The sequence below is a fragment of the Carcharodon carcharias genome, chromosome 10, assembly GCF_017639515.1.
Source record: "Carcharodon carcharias isolate sCarCar2 chromosome 10, sCarCar2.pri, whole genome shotgun sequence".
Lineage (NCBI taxonomy): Eukaryota > Metazoa > Chordata > Chondrichthyes > Lamniformes > Lamnidae > Carcharodon > Carcharodon carcharias.
The window spans coordinates 152,708,649-152,721,031 of NC_054476.1; the positions used below are offsets into that span (position 1 = coordinate 152,708,649).

Below are 12,383 nucleotides of genomic sequence, written 5' to 3' on the forward strand. Positions count from 1 at the left end.
CAAATTCTGTGATAAAAACTGAGCATTAAGAAAAATAAGGCTTAAGAGTGAGGCAGAGATTGCTTTTGGGCCACAGAGCTGCCAAAGATAGAAGCTGAATGCATTGCACTATCCAAGATACGCACTGGTGTAACACCTCACCAAGCTGTGAGGGACAAAGTGCAAGCATTAAACTAGTATTTTGGCTGCATTCTCCCAACTCAGCTAAAAGAAAGTGGGCAGGTCAATGCCCTTAACTCCAATTTACCCACCATTCCATAAGCAATGCTTGTATTTGTTCAACCATGTCTCTGATGCTCAGTCTTTGCTACACTCACTACAGTGTGTTGAAATGCTACAGGTCAAGGTGGGATCTGTAAGGATACATATGCATGCATTTACAAGTTCAGTTCTTTTGAACACTTGTGTGTCATTAGGTGCATGTTCGAGGCTAATTCTTCCCTGATCAGAGATGTTAAGTTAACCAGCCGGTAATTATCTTGATTACCCTAGTCACCTCAACGGGTATCAAGTGGCTCATCTTCAGCTCTCCTGCACGCAACCACACTCAACACAGCTAACAGGGGCATGATTAAATCTGTTCTCTCATCTCCCTCAGTATCCTAGGATATAAATTGATGCTCACTGCTCTGGTTATGCCCGATCTCAATCGTGCATGGAGGCATCAAGTGTTACAGGATTGGGTGTTGCCTGCAAGCAATGGAAAGCTGGCCAACCATGGGAGCCAGCCAATAACATGCGCATGCAACATTGGTGGGATGGAGGGGGAAAAAAAGGCGAAAGTGGGGGAAATTACAATTCATCTATAAAGGCAGGCAAGTCTGAGCTCCATGCTGATCGTCTCTGGTCAGAATCCACTGCGGCCCTGACACTCATTAATCACCATGCTACTGTGACAACGCAGAACATCTTTTAACATAGGAAACCCAGGCATAGAGGGAAGCAAAAATAATATGGTAGCATGCCAGTGAAGGAAGTATTAGGTATGGGGGATGGTGGAAAAAAGCTTAGTTGAAGAGAGTATTATAAGGGAGGGGTGGGTTCCCAAGACAGAGGCCAACAATGGCAGGAGATGTACTAGAGGTCAAAGACACAGTGAAATGATGCAATTCAGCACTTGCTCCAATCGACAGTAAGAACTTTTGAGCACCAGGTGGGGGTGGGTGGGAGCAAAATAAAACGACAACCCATCCCCCGGCAGTGAGATAGTCACACACGCCTCTATCGCTGAATAGGAACAGCACCCAAAATAACCACTTCTGCAACCTGATCACCTGAGGCAGGCATCTCTCTGCAGAATAAGTATACAGCTAAAAATAAACATAGGTTCAGGACCACCCAAGTGAAAAGTCTTACCACATCATCTCCACAACCAGTCTACTCAAGGTAGGCATTATATTCAATTTAAAACGATGTTATTCTTAACTCATCATGATTTGGTGCCTCTAATTTAGAACAACTTCTCTTTCCCCACCCTGACAAAAGTACAAATCAGGTCTGTGCAATTCATATTAACTTGATTACAAGTTTATTCGAGGACAGAATATGCAAGCACACCCATGTGGGGACAAGAAGAATTAGTCTATACTTCAAATTAATCCCCTCTTGGCAATACAATAAACAAGATCACAAATGGAGGGGTGAAAGCTCTGCATTGAAATGTACAGGATTCTGAGGGGGCCTGACAGGGTAGTTGTTGAGATGATGTTTCCACAAGTGGGGGAATCTCGAACTAGGGGACATAGCTCCAGAATATCGGGGCACTCATTTAAAACTGAGATGCGAAGGAATTTCTTCTCTCAGAGGCTAGTGAATGCCTGGAATTCTCTACCCCAGAGAGTTGTGGAGGCTAGATCACTGAAAGTATTTAAAAAGAGGTAGAAAGATTTTTGAAATAATCGGCGAGTTAAGCGCTATGAGGAGCTAGCACGAAAGAGGAGTTGAGGCCTGGGGCAGATCAGCCAGGATCTTATTGAACGGCAGGGCAGACTTGAGGGGCTGAATGGCCTACTCCTGCTCCTGTTTCTTATGTTCTCATTACTGCACTACAAACGCCCTTCCAGTGGATCAGTTCAACTGCAGCACTTGCACCCTGCAAACTGACCACCCACTCTAACAAATACTCTCTCCTCAATTGCAGCGCTATTAGGGGGAGGCGGTAGCATAATGGCAACAGACTAGTGCGCTGGGGACATGGGTTCAAAATCCCACCACAGCAGCTGGTGGAATTTAAAACTCAATTAATAAAATCTGGAATTGAAAGCTAGTCTCAGTAATGGTGGCCATGACAACGATTATAGATTGTCGCACTAAGGGAAAGAAATCTGCCGTTCTTACTCGGTCTGGCCTACATGCAATTCCAGACCTACAGCCATGAGGCTGACTCTCAACTGCCCTCTGAAATGGCCCAGCAACAGCCACACAGTTCAAGGGCAATTAGGGGTGGGTAACAAATTCTGGCCTCGTCAGTGACACCCACACCCCATGAAGCAACAAAGGAAAAAAAATCCCAAGGTTAAAACCAGTTTTTCAAAATATCCCAAACCCAACCTCAATGGTAATTACAATGCCTACTTTTGCACGGGGTATGGGAATCACCTGGCCCCTGTAACTGTAGCCCACCTGGGGGGGTGCTGAACTCTCAGCGAAGTTTACATTACAGTGGGAATGTTGGTTTTTGTGTGGTTTTCCCACTTGAGTAGAGAAATCAAAAAGTGGCTAACACTCAAAAAAAAACAAATCTCACTTGGTAATTGTCCCCCGTGGTTGGCTGTCACATCACGGTGGATAACACATTCTGAACCACAACCAGCTGATTGAAACTAAGACCAGAACGTGTCTGAACTCAAGCAGGGCTGTTGAAAATTGGCACGTACAAGGTTAAGTATTTACCAAACTGCCTAAAATGGTCAGTCTGCTTAATACAATATAAACAGCGCCTATGTAATTGACTCCTACAGTGATGTGCAACATCCCCTGTCATTTTTTTGGGGGAGACATGGACAATTTGTTAAAGTGTGGGATCCCTTTAAATCTTTTTTGCAGTAGTGCAGACAGGATAATTTAAAAGGAACTGGCTTGTACATTGGCTTGCAGATTGCTGTGCAGTAGAGGGGGAATATTGGTGGATGTCATTTGACCAATACAAAAGCGTGTGCCCCAGCCGACAGGGACAGGCAGCAGGGGTAAGGTGGTGGAGCGCCCCAGCCGACAGGGACGGGCAGCAGGGGGTGGTGGTGGTGGTGCACCCCAGCCGACAGGGACAGGCAGCAGGGGTGAGGTGGTGGGTGGAGCACCCCAGCTGACAGGGACGGGCAGCAGGGGTGAGGTGGTGGGTGGAGCACCCCAGCCAACAGGGGTGAGGTGGTGGGTGGAGCGCCGCAGCCGACAGGGACGGGCAGCAGTTTCTTTCCTTTCGCGCTATCTACTGTTGTGCCAACAGGAACAGTTCCTCCATATCTACTCTGCCCAGAGCCACGGTTTTGAAAACCTCATCAAATTTCCTCTTCTTGAGGGCAGCCCCAGTTCATGGAGTCTAACCACATTAACTATGGAGTTAGAAAAATTTAAGGTGACCTCTGTAGCAACTCCGCATACACGATTGTGTTGTAACGTCCAATGATTAAAACGAGGGGAACCCCTCGCCCCCCCCAACCGAGGGCATGAACCAGTTCTGAAGAGAGAGTAGATGGCACAAGCCTGCAAGGAGTGGCAGAGTCAATTCACACCCATATAGAAAAAAAATAGCAAGGCTCTCACTCGAACCACCTATTCATTTCAAAGTAAAAGCAACACTAATTTCACTCTAGTTATCATTCCAGTCAGTAGCTCCTGCTTTGATGGAGACAACCCTTTGAACACTGTTTTCTTGCAGTGCCTAACCTTTCAAATTGTCACTTTGTTTTCAGGTCTTTATCAAAGTGCTGTTGACACTTCCACCATGAATGGAAATAAGTCATTTTAAGTACAAGCAACTTAAAGGAGGTAATAAAGACATTTACACATCTGAGCAATAAGTAAAATCAGGCTGAAGAGAAATTATCACTTCAAGCGAGATTGGAAAAAAAAGACTCGCTTCAATAATTAATTTCCCCATTACAGAAGCCTGGCAATCTTTCATATTCCAACTGTTCTCGGCAGTCCCATGGTTTGACTCGATCAGAGATATGGTTCAGTCATACCCCTCCCAGCCACTGGGAGACATCAAGCACTGATCACACAGGAGCACTCTCCCCAGCTCTTGGCAACCACTACCTGAAACTTGTACACACCAGCTTCCATTGTTAATGGTTTGCAGCATAGAGGGCAGGTTACTTGCGAACTGGGGCTTGGCCTAAATAGCCAAGTGGTTATGGTACTGGGTTTGTAACCCCAAGATCAAGAGTTCAAATCTCACAATGGCAAACTATGTAACTTCATCTGAAAGAGGTGGAAACGGGTTTGTACTCAAAAGAGTTACTTGCGAACTGCGCTTGGCCTAAATAGCCAAGTGGTTATGGTACTGGGCTTGTAACCCCAAGATCAAGAGTTCAAATATCACAATGGCAAACTATGAAACAATGTAACTTCATCTGAAACAGATGGAAACATGTTTGTACTCGAAAGAGTTACTTGCGAACTGCACACATGCACCGTGTGATATTTTACACCCTGGCCTCCTCCTGTTCTTAGTAGCTTTCAGACCCTCCAGCTTTCTAAAGCTATTCAATTCAATCATGGCTGATCTGCATCTTAACTCAAATCAACCCACCTTGACTCCATGCCCCTTACCTATCAAAGAAAAAAATCACAGAACCACAATTCTTATAGCAGGTGAATTTGGTCAATCACATCGAAGCTAGCTCTCCAAAGACAACATTTACCTTCTATCACTCCCCCACCTTCTCCCTGTAACCCTGCACGTTCTTCCTTTTCAGATAATCTATTCCCTCTCGCGTACCTCCATTGAACCTACCTCCACCACACACTTAGGCATTGCATTCCAGACCCTAATCACTTGCTGGGTGAAAAGGTTTTTCATGTCTCCATCGCCTCTTTTCCCAATTATCTAAAATCTGTGTCCTCATATTTTGATTTTTCCACCAACTGAATATTTTCTCCCTATCTCCTCTGTCCAGACCCCTCATGATTTTGAATATTTCTATTAAACCTCCTCTCAACCCTCTCTTCACCAAGGAAAACAGTCCCAAGTCCCAACTTCTCCAATCTGTGCAACTGTTAAAATTCTGCAATTCTGAAGTTCCTCATCCCTGGAAACACTCGAGCCTTTTCTGAACTGTAATGCCTTCATATCTTTCCTTAAGTGTGGCAGCCAAAACTGGGCGCAATACACCATTTGAGGCCAACCAGTTATGATGCAAGTTTAACATGACTTCCTTGCTCTTACCCCTATTAACAAATCATAGGATACTGTATGCTTTATTAACAGCTCTCTCAACCTGTCCTGCCACCTTCAATGACATGCACATTTACACCCAGGTCCTGGGATTGTCAGCCATGGCAAGTTTGGTAGCGCTGTTAACTCTGGGCCCCAACGTTGTGGGTTCAAGTTTCAGTTGAGTACATAATCCAGTTTACACCAAGTGCTGTGCTGAGGGGGTGCTACACTGTCAAAGGCGTTATCTTTCAGATCAGTTGTTAAACAGAGGCCTTATCGACCCTCTTAGATGGGCATAAAAGATCCTAAACCCAAGTCGCTATGCTCCTGCAGCTCCTTTAGAGTTAGACACTTTCTTTTACATTTTCTCTCTACCAAAATGAATCATTTCACATTTCTCCGCATTGAACTTCATCTGCCACCTGCCCACCCAGTCCATCAACTATCAATTTTGTCCCGAATTATTGGTGAGAAGTTTCCCCACCACCGAAGTTAAATTGACTGGCCTGTGGCTCTGTCCTTATTTTTACACCACTTTTTGTAGAAGGGTGTAGTGTTTCCAGTTCTCCAGTCCTCTGGCACCACCCCAAAGTGCAAGGAAGACTGGAAAATTATGACCAGTGCCTCTGCAATTTCCCTCAGTATCCTTGGATGCATCACATCTAGTCCTGGTGTCTTATCAACTTTAAGTATAGACAGGCTATCCAATATCACCTCATCAGTTTTAAACCCTGGTGTCTGAACTACCTCATCTTTCAGTATGACCTGCACAGCAATATCTTCCTTGGTAAAGGCAGATGCAAAATATTAATTTAATACCTCAGCCATGCCCTCTGCCTCCATGTAGGATCTTTTAGATCCCTAATTGTCTCCACTCCTCTTCTTACCACCTTTTGTTATTTATATGCCAATAAAAGGGAACCCCAAAGTCTTCTATGCTTTGAAATTTTTTGAGGGGATGGGGAGGGGTTCCAGGTTTCCACAATCCTCCATGCAATCATGTGCTTCTTGACATGACTGCTTAACAGCCTAGCTCTAAGTTTAAGAATATGCCCCCTTACTCTCCATCATCCTCAACAATTTTGAACCGTTGCAAAAATTCCAATTAAACAATGCTTCAACTGTACAACTGTGAATGTCTCAAGAGCTAGAAACACACTTACTGAATAAAGCAACCCATGACATTTTATTAAATTGATAACATAAGTGATATCTGATATTGACTCTCCCCATTGCAGAGGAGCTGCATTTCTCCACAACGGAACAGTCCACGTGCACAAGCGCTTTAAGGTTGCAAAGCGGCCACTTCTTCCACCTTAATCCACGCACTCCCTGATCAACCAAACCAGCCATGCTCTCCCTGTGCCATCATTGATTAGTTTTGATCTGTCTTGCATGCTGCCAATTAATTGCCTTTTTCAGATCACCATGAACCACCTGGCATGAACAGAGGCTTGAAACCAGGCTGCGTGAGCACATAGGGTTTAAAAAAAGAGGTGCAACACCCAGTACATCATTTTCAGAGAATGAACACTTGGATCTGCCACTAATCTTGGAAGACAATCTAAAAAACACTAAAGACCATGTTGTCTATTCACCTGAGCTGTTGCAAAACATCTGAAGCAGCCAAGGTCAGTTCCAGCAATGGCATCCAAGCTCCATCATTACCATGTGCACACATGGTCATCAGGCACACACCAAAATCACTGACCAAAGATTATGATACTTAGACAAAAAAAGACTCAAAAACATACATTTGGGAAGTGAAGCTTTGGGAACAAAGGTGATGTGTTAAATTAGATTGAAATCCTGCCTGGAAGGCAAGACAATCCCAGACATCCAACGTCAATATCAAGCACAGACAGATACAGCACAGTCACGCTTAACCCTGCCCCAAACATGCCTCATTCCTGACTAAGAGTGTGCCTTACTTCAGCATTGTGACTTTCCCATATTCCTAGCCACCACATGTTCTGAGTGCCAGTTCGAGTACAATCAGGGATAGTTTTGCATTATAGATTCCTGTTCACTAGGTAATAGATGTTTGTCTATAAAAGGGCACCACAAGGCTGCCCAAGCTCAAGATTCTTATAGGCAGCAGACCAGACGCCCCATCAGTCTAGGCTGAATTTCACCTGCTCTCACTGACTACTGCCAAAATAGAGCTAATACTCATCTTCCTACAGGGGAGATAAGCCCCCGATCACTTCATCACCCACAACACCTGCTGCATGGAAACGGGTTTGTACTTGAAAGAGTTACAAGGACCTCAAAACTGTCACCAAAATAGATTTTCTTGCTGCGTTCTCTTCCCCATCTGTCAGACAGCCCCCACCTGAACCCACATGTCGTGTTTCTCTCTCCATCGAACCTACAAGATTCCCACCTACTCCCTCAACCCACGCCCAATAAACTTCTGACCATGCGCTTACCCTTCCTGCCCACTAACCATCATCCCCACCAATATTAGCCTGCACTGCACTGGTTCTCTCCACTCCACACCACGAGCCCTGCCCACAGCCCCAGCACTGTTCCCTTTTTCCTTCATCTACCCTCCAAAAACTACAATTTATCCAAAAGCCCAGGATCTGTATCAGACTCTGCAACAAATCCAATTGGCCAATCGACAGGCTCCCAGTCTCATTTAAAATCCAACATCTGAAAACAAGCCATGGTTCCACCTTCCATTTTTAACCTTCGCCAGTACGATAGCCGTTACTTCCCAAACTGTCCATTCTTGACCAACCCTCCGTCACCGAACATTGCTCAGCGAGCCTTAAGCTGCTGAAGTCACACTCAGGATTTCCCTCGCAAAACCTCTCTGCTGCTCCACTTCTAACCACACCCTCCTTGAGCTCAGCATTTGTTCCCCCATCACAAAACCTGTCACCACATGATGTCTTCTTTCATTGAAGGCCTGTAGCCCACAAACAACCAGTAAGTATTCAAAAATACCCTTGCATAACAGATATAAACATTGCTAGTTGAGCTCCCCTTCTCCTAAAATAAACCAAATTAAACATTTCTATATGTGACCCCCCCCCCAGCAAGAAGACTTCAATTCCCAAAGTGCAGGAAATAAACAGAAGTGGAAACACAATCACCTGCAAATAGAGAACGCTAGTCATGTTAATCGTGCCCTCTGTATTCACTCACTCTCTACACCCAGTCAGCAGTTACAATGGCTGTTCCGGTCTCAAGTCACCCCAGATTGGGAACATTAAAATGCCACAACCGAACTGGGTCTGACACAAGACATGTTTGCACAGAAACAAGGTCAACTCATTTTGGGAGTGGCACCGGCAACACAGAACTGATTTAAGAAATGGGCATCAAAAAGGTGGTCCATTTTGAGACGGAGCTATCAGCACAATGACAGCAGTTCATTTCAACACCAAGAAAAGACACGATCTGTTAGAGGTTACTTCTGATTTAACCAATTGCCTGTGTACAATATCAAAATGGCACGCTTTAATCAGACTGGACATACTGCTACAATCTGTGCAATGAAACATTTTAAAATACCAGCAAAGAGAATACTACACATCTAAAGAGGCTGAAGCAGTGATTGTCAAGTTGTTATTTTAAACATTAGTTTATTTTTTTGGCTCCAATGCAGCCAAACACTGCTCACTACTGTATTCCTGATAATTAGAAGTCATTTCTACACTTTTAAAGAAAGGCTAAATCATTAGGCAAGCTGGAATATGCACAAACTGTTTGAATAGTTGTTCTGCAACAACTGTGCTGCTGTCAGAAAGGGCAGACCAGGACACAGGCAGCATGACTGGCATGGCCTGTGCCAACAACACATGGTCCAATCACCAAAGTAGGACAAGTGCCTCCGGCTTGAATATGGAATTGGGAATCCCACACAAGTGACAGGCAACAACAGACAAGTCTTTTGCACACGTGTGTGTGTGTGTGTGTGTGTGTGTGTGTAGGGGAGCGCAGGGGTGGGGTTTGTGATACTTCTATAATTTGCCCTGCAGTAATGGTCCGCGAAATTACTCTTCGCAAAAGAAACGAGCAGCTATTCTTGAGAAACCGCCCTGAGAACCGAAGCCAATTCCGGACAACACGAACGACTGCCCGAGAATTTCTCTTTAAAAACTCCAAGCTCTTGACCTTCCCCCACAATCACTTTACAGACGGTTCGAAAAGGGACCCTCTCTATTTCTGTCAGGATTAAATTGGCCCCCATTCCCCATCTACCCACTCCCCAACCCCCACACCCCTCCCAGTCCATCCCCCTGCCCCGTTCTCCCGCTTGGTCAACCTCCGGCTGCTGGCCAGAGAGAAAAGCCCAGCCCTCCCTTGCCCTCCCCGCCCCGGTGAAGGTGAACAGCAGCCGCCCCCGGTGACCTCCACTCCCAGGCCGGATTGTGTCTGTGCAGCCGGGCGGTCCAGCTCAGCACCCGCCCCCCCCCACAACCCAGCCCAGCTTCAGTGCTGCTGCTGCTGCCTCTCACCGGGACTGCCAGACCCCCTCACGACAGGCTCCCACACCCGCACTCCCCCCACCCCCCGGGCCCAGCCGCATGTTGCAGCCCGACCTTGGGCTCAGTTGTGTAGGGTCACCCAGGGAAGAGACACCGACAGCCCCGCAGCGGCTGCTCGCCAGCTTCCAGAGAGAGGAAGAAGCCGCCGAGTGATGAGGGCGGGAGGGGGGGGGGGGGGAGAACCGGGATAAACTGAAGCGAATGGACCCCCCTCCTCCTCCTCCTCCTCCTCACCACCAGCCCCCGCAGTCAGATAGGCCTCAACCGGGAGCACGGCTGAAACACTCACCGGGGGAGACCGGCTTCAAGAGGAGGTGCCCGGCCGCTGCTCTGGCTGGAGGCCAAGGTTGGCGCCTCTCTAGGCCGCTCTGACTGTGCTCAATCCCCGGGACTCCGGTCCTCCCGCTCCCGGCGCCGCCACCCCCACGTGTTCCCCACCTCCCACTGCAAAACTGATTACACTCACCAGCTCTCGCGAGAACTCGGCTCAGGCCCCGCCCGCCCCCGCGAGAACGCAGCACCAGGCCCCGCCCAGCACCCCGCGGGAGAGCCACTGACCCGCCCACCGCGCTGCACCCAGCGCCACCCTCCCCTCCCCTCCCCCCCACCCCGCCACCGATCCTGTCCACCACGAGAAAAACCGACGTCGGCCCTCGCCTGGCCCCGCCCACGGCGCGACCACCGTCCAGCCCCGCCCCGCCCACCGCACCATACTCCCCGCCCCGCCCACCGCAGGCCACGCCCACCGCGCTACCCTCGGGGCCCCGGCCAACGCGCGCTGCTCGCCTTTGGCCCCGCCCACCACGCTGCACTCCCCTCCCGGCCTCGCCCACTGTCTGGCTCCGCCCACTCTGGATGCACCCTTCCTGCACTGAGGTTCCTCACCAGGTGCAGGGTCCATGGTTCAGTCAATGTCAAAGGAAGGGTATGATTGCAGAGGAGGTTTACCAGGGAGCTGCCTGGGCTGGAGGGTCTGAGCCAGCAGGAAAGATTGAATAGGCTGGGATGGTTTTCCTTGGAACAGCAAGAGGGGACCTGACAGAGGTGTATAAGATTAGTAGAGGGGTCAATAATCCTGGGGCATAGATTGAAGATAAGAGGTAGAAGGCTAAGGGGGGAGTTGAGGAGAAATATTTTCACCCAGAGGGTGGCGGGAGTCTGGAACTCGCTGCCTGAATGGGTGGTTGAGTCAGAAACTCTCATAACATTCAAGAAGTATTTAGATATACACTTGCGTTGCCATAGCCTCCAAGGCTTATGGGCCAAGTGCTGGAAAATGGGATTAGTGTAGTCAGATCTTTGTTGACTGGTGCGGACACCATGGGCCAAATGGCCTCCTTCTGTGTCTATGAGTTTATGAGAATGTGGCTGTTAAACCTTAAAGGTTGGATATAGTCCCAACCCCCAATTGGACAAGTGCCCCCCCACCCCCCTCCCCGACTCCTGTGCAATCAATCAACAATCAGTGTTACTTGGAGAGGCAACAACTTCACTGGAATCAATATATTCACTAAAAGTCAGGTGTAGAATCAGGACATTTGTGATTTCCAAAATTCACATTACTGGCTACATCGTTCAGAGCACAGAAACAGGACATTGGACCCACCAAGTCTATGTTAGTGTTTTGCAGTGCCAAAGCCTCCGCCCATGCGTCTTCACGTAACACTCTCAATTTATCCTTCAATTCCTTTCTCCTTTATTCACTTATCCAGTTTCCCCTTAAATGCCAACATTTCTTATTCAGTTTTCCTATGTTTAACTGAGAGGGTTGTAGGTTCAGATTCTGGTCAATAGTTGACTTTAAAGCCAGTTTTTGATACCGCCCTCACAAACCAAACATCTAGTTTTAAAATAATTTGTATTCATCAACTAATTTCCCAGTATTTAAATGAAAGCCACTCATATTTAGTTATAAAACAATCAGATCCTATCTCACACCACAAGACTAATTCACCCGTGTGATATTACCTTCCCAAATCCATTGGCACCAGGGCCCACCTTTCTGCTCTGATTACAATCAGTTAATTCACATCACAATATGTTAGCATGGTTGTACCTTAAGTCATTAGGAAGGTAAACAGCATGTTGGCCTTTACTGCAAGTGGAGCTGGGTGTAAAAGTAGGAAAGTCTGCAGTAGAATATAGAAGATTCAAGGGATAGGTGAAAAAACAAATAGGAGAAGCAACGAGGGAGTATGAAGAGAGACTGGCAGCTAACATAAAAGGGAATTCTTCTATATCCATATAAATAGTAAAAAGGTGGTAAAAGGAGGAGTTGGGCTGATTAGGGACCAAATGGGGGACTTACACATGGAGGCAGAGGGCATAGCTGAGCTACTAAATGACCACTTAATATGTCTTTACCAAGGAAGGAGATGCTGCTCAGGCCATGGTAAAAGATGAGGTAATACAGATACTAGAAGATTTAAAATTAATAAGAAGGAGGCATTGGATAGACTGTCTTTACTTAAAGTTGATAAGGCACCAGGACAGGATGAGATGCA

At 47.0% G+C, this 12,383-nt stretch overlaps 1 protein-coding gene across 1 annotated transcript in view; it reads right to left on the reverse strand.

Annotated features, from left to right (window-relative positions):
• Window positions 1–10,316, reverse strand: part of akap1b (A kinase (PRKA) anchor protein 1b) — a 77,061-nt gene extending 66,745 nt beyond the window's left edge. The window contains exon 1 of the mRNA XM_041198319.1: window positions 10,169–10,316. The gene's annotated coding sequence lies outside the window, so the exon portion shown is untranslated. The remainder of the gene's footprint in view (window positions 1–10,168) is intronic.
• Window positions 10,317–12,383: the final 2,067 nt, after the last annotated feature.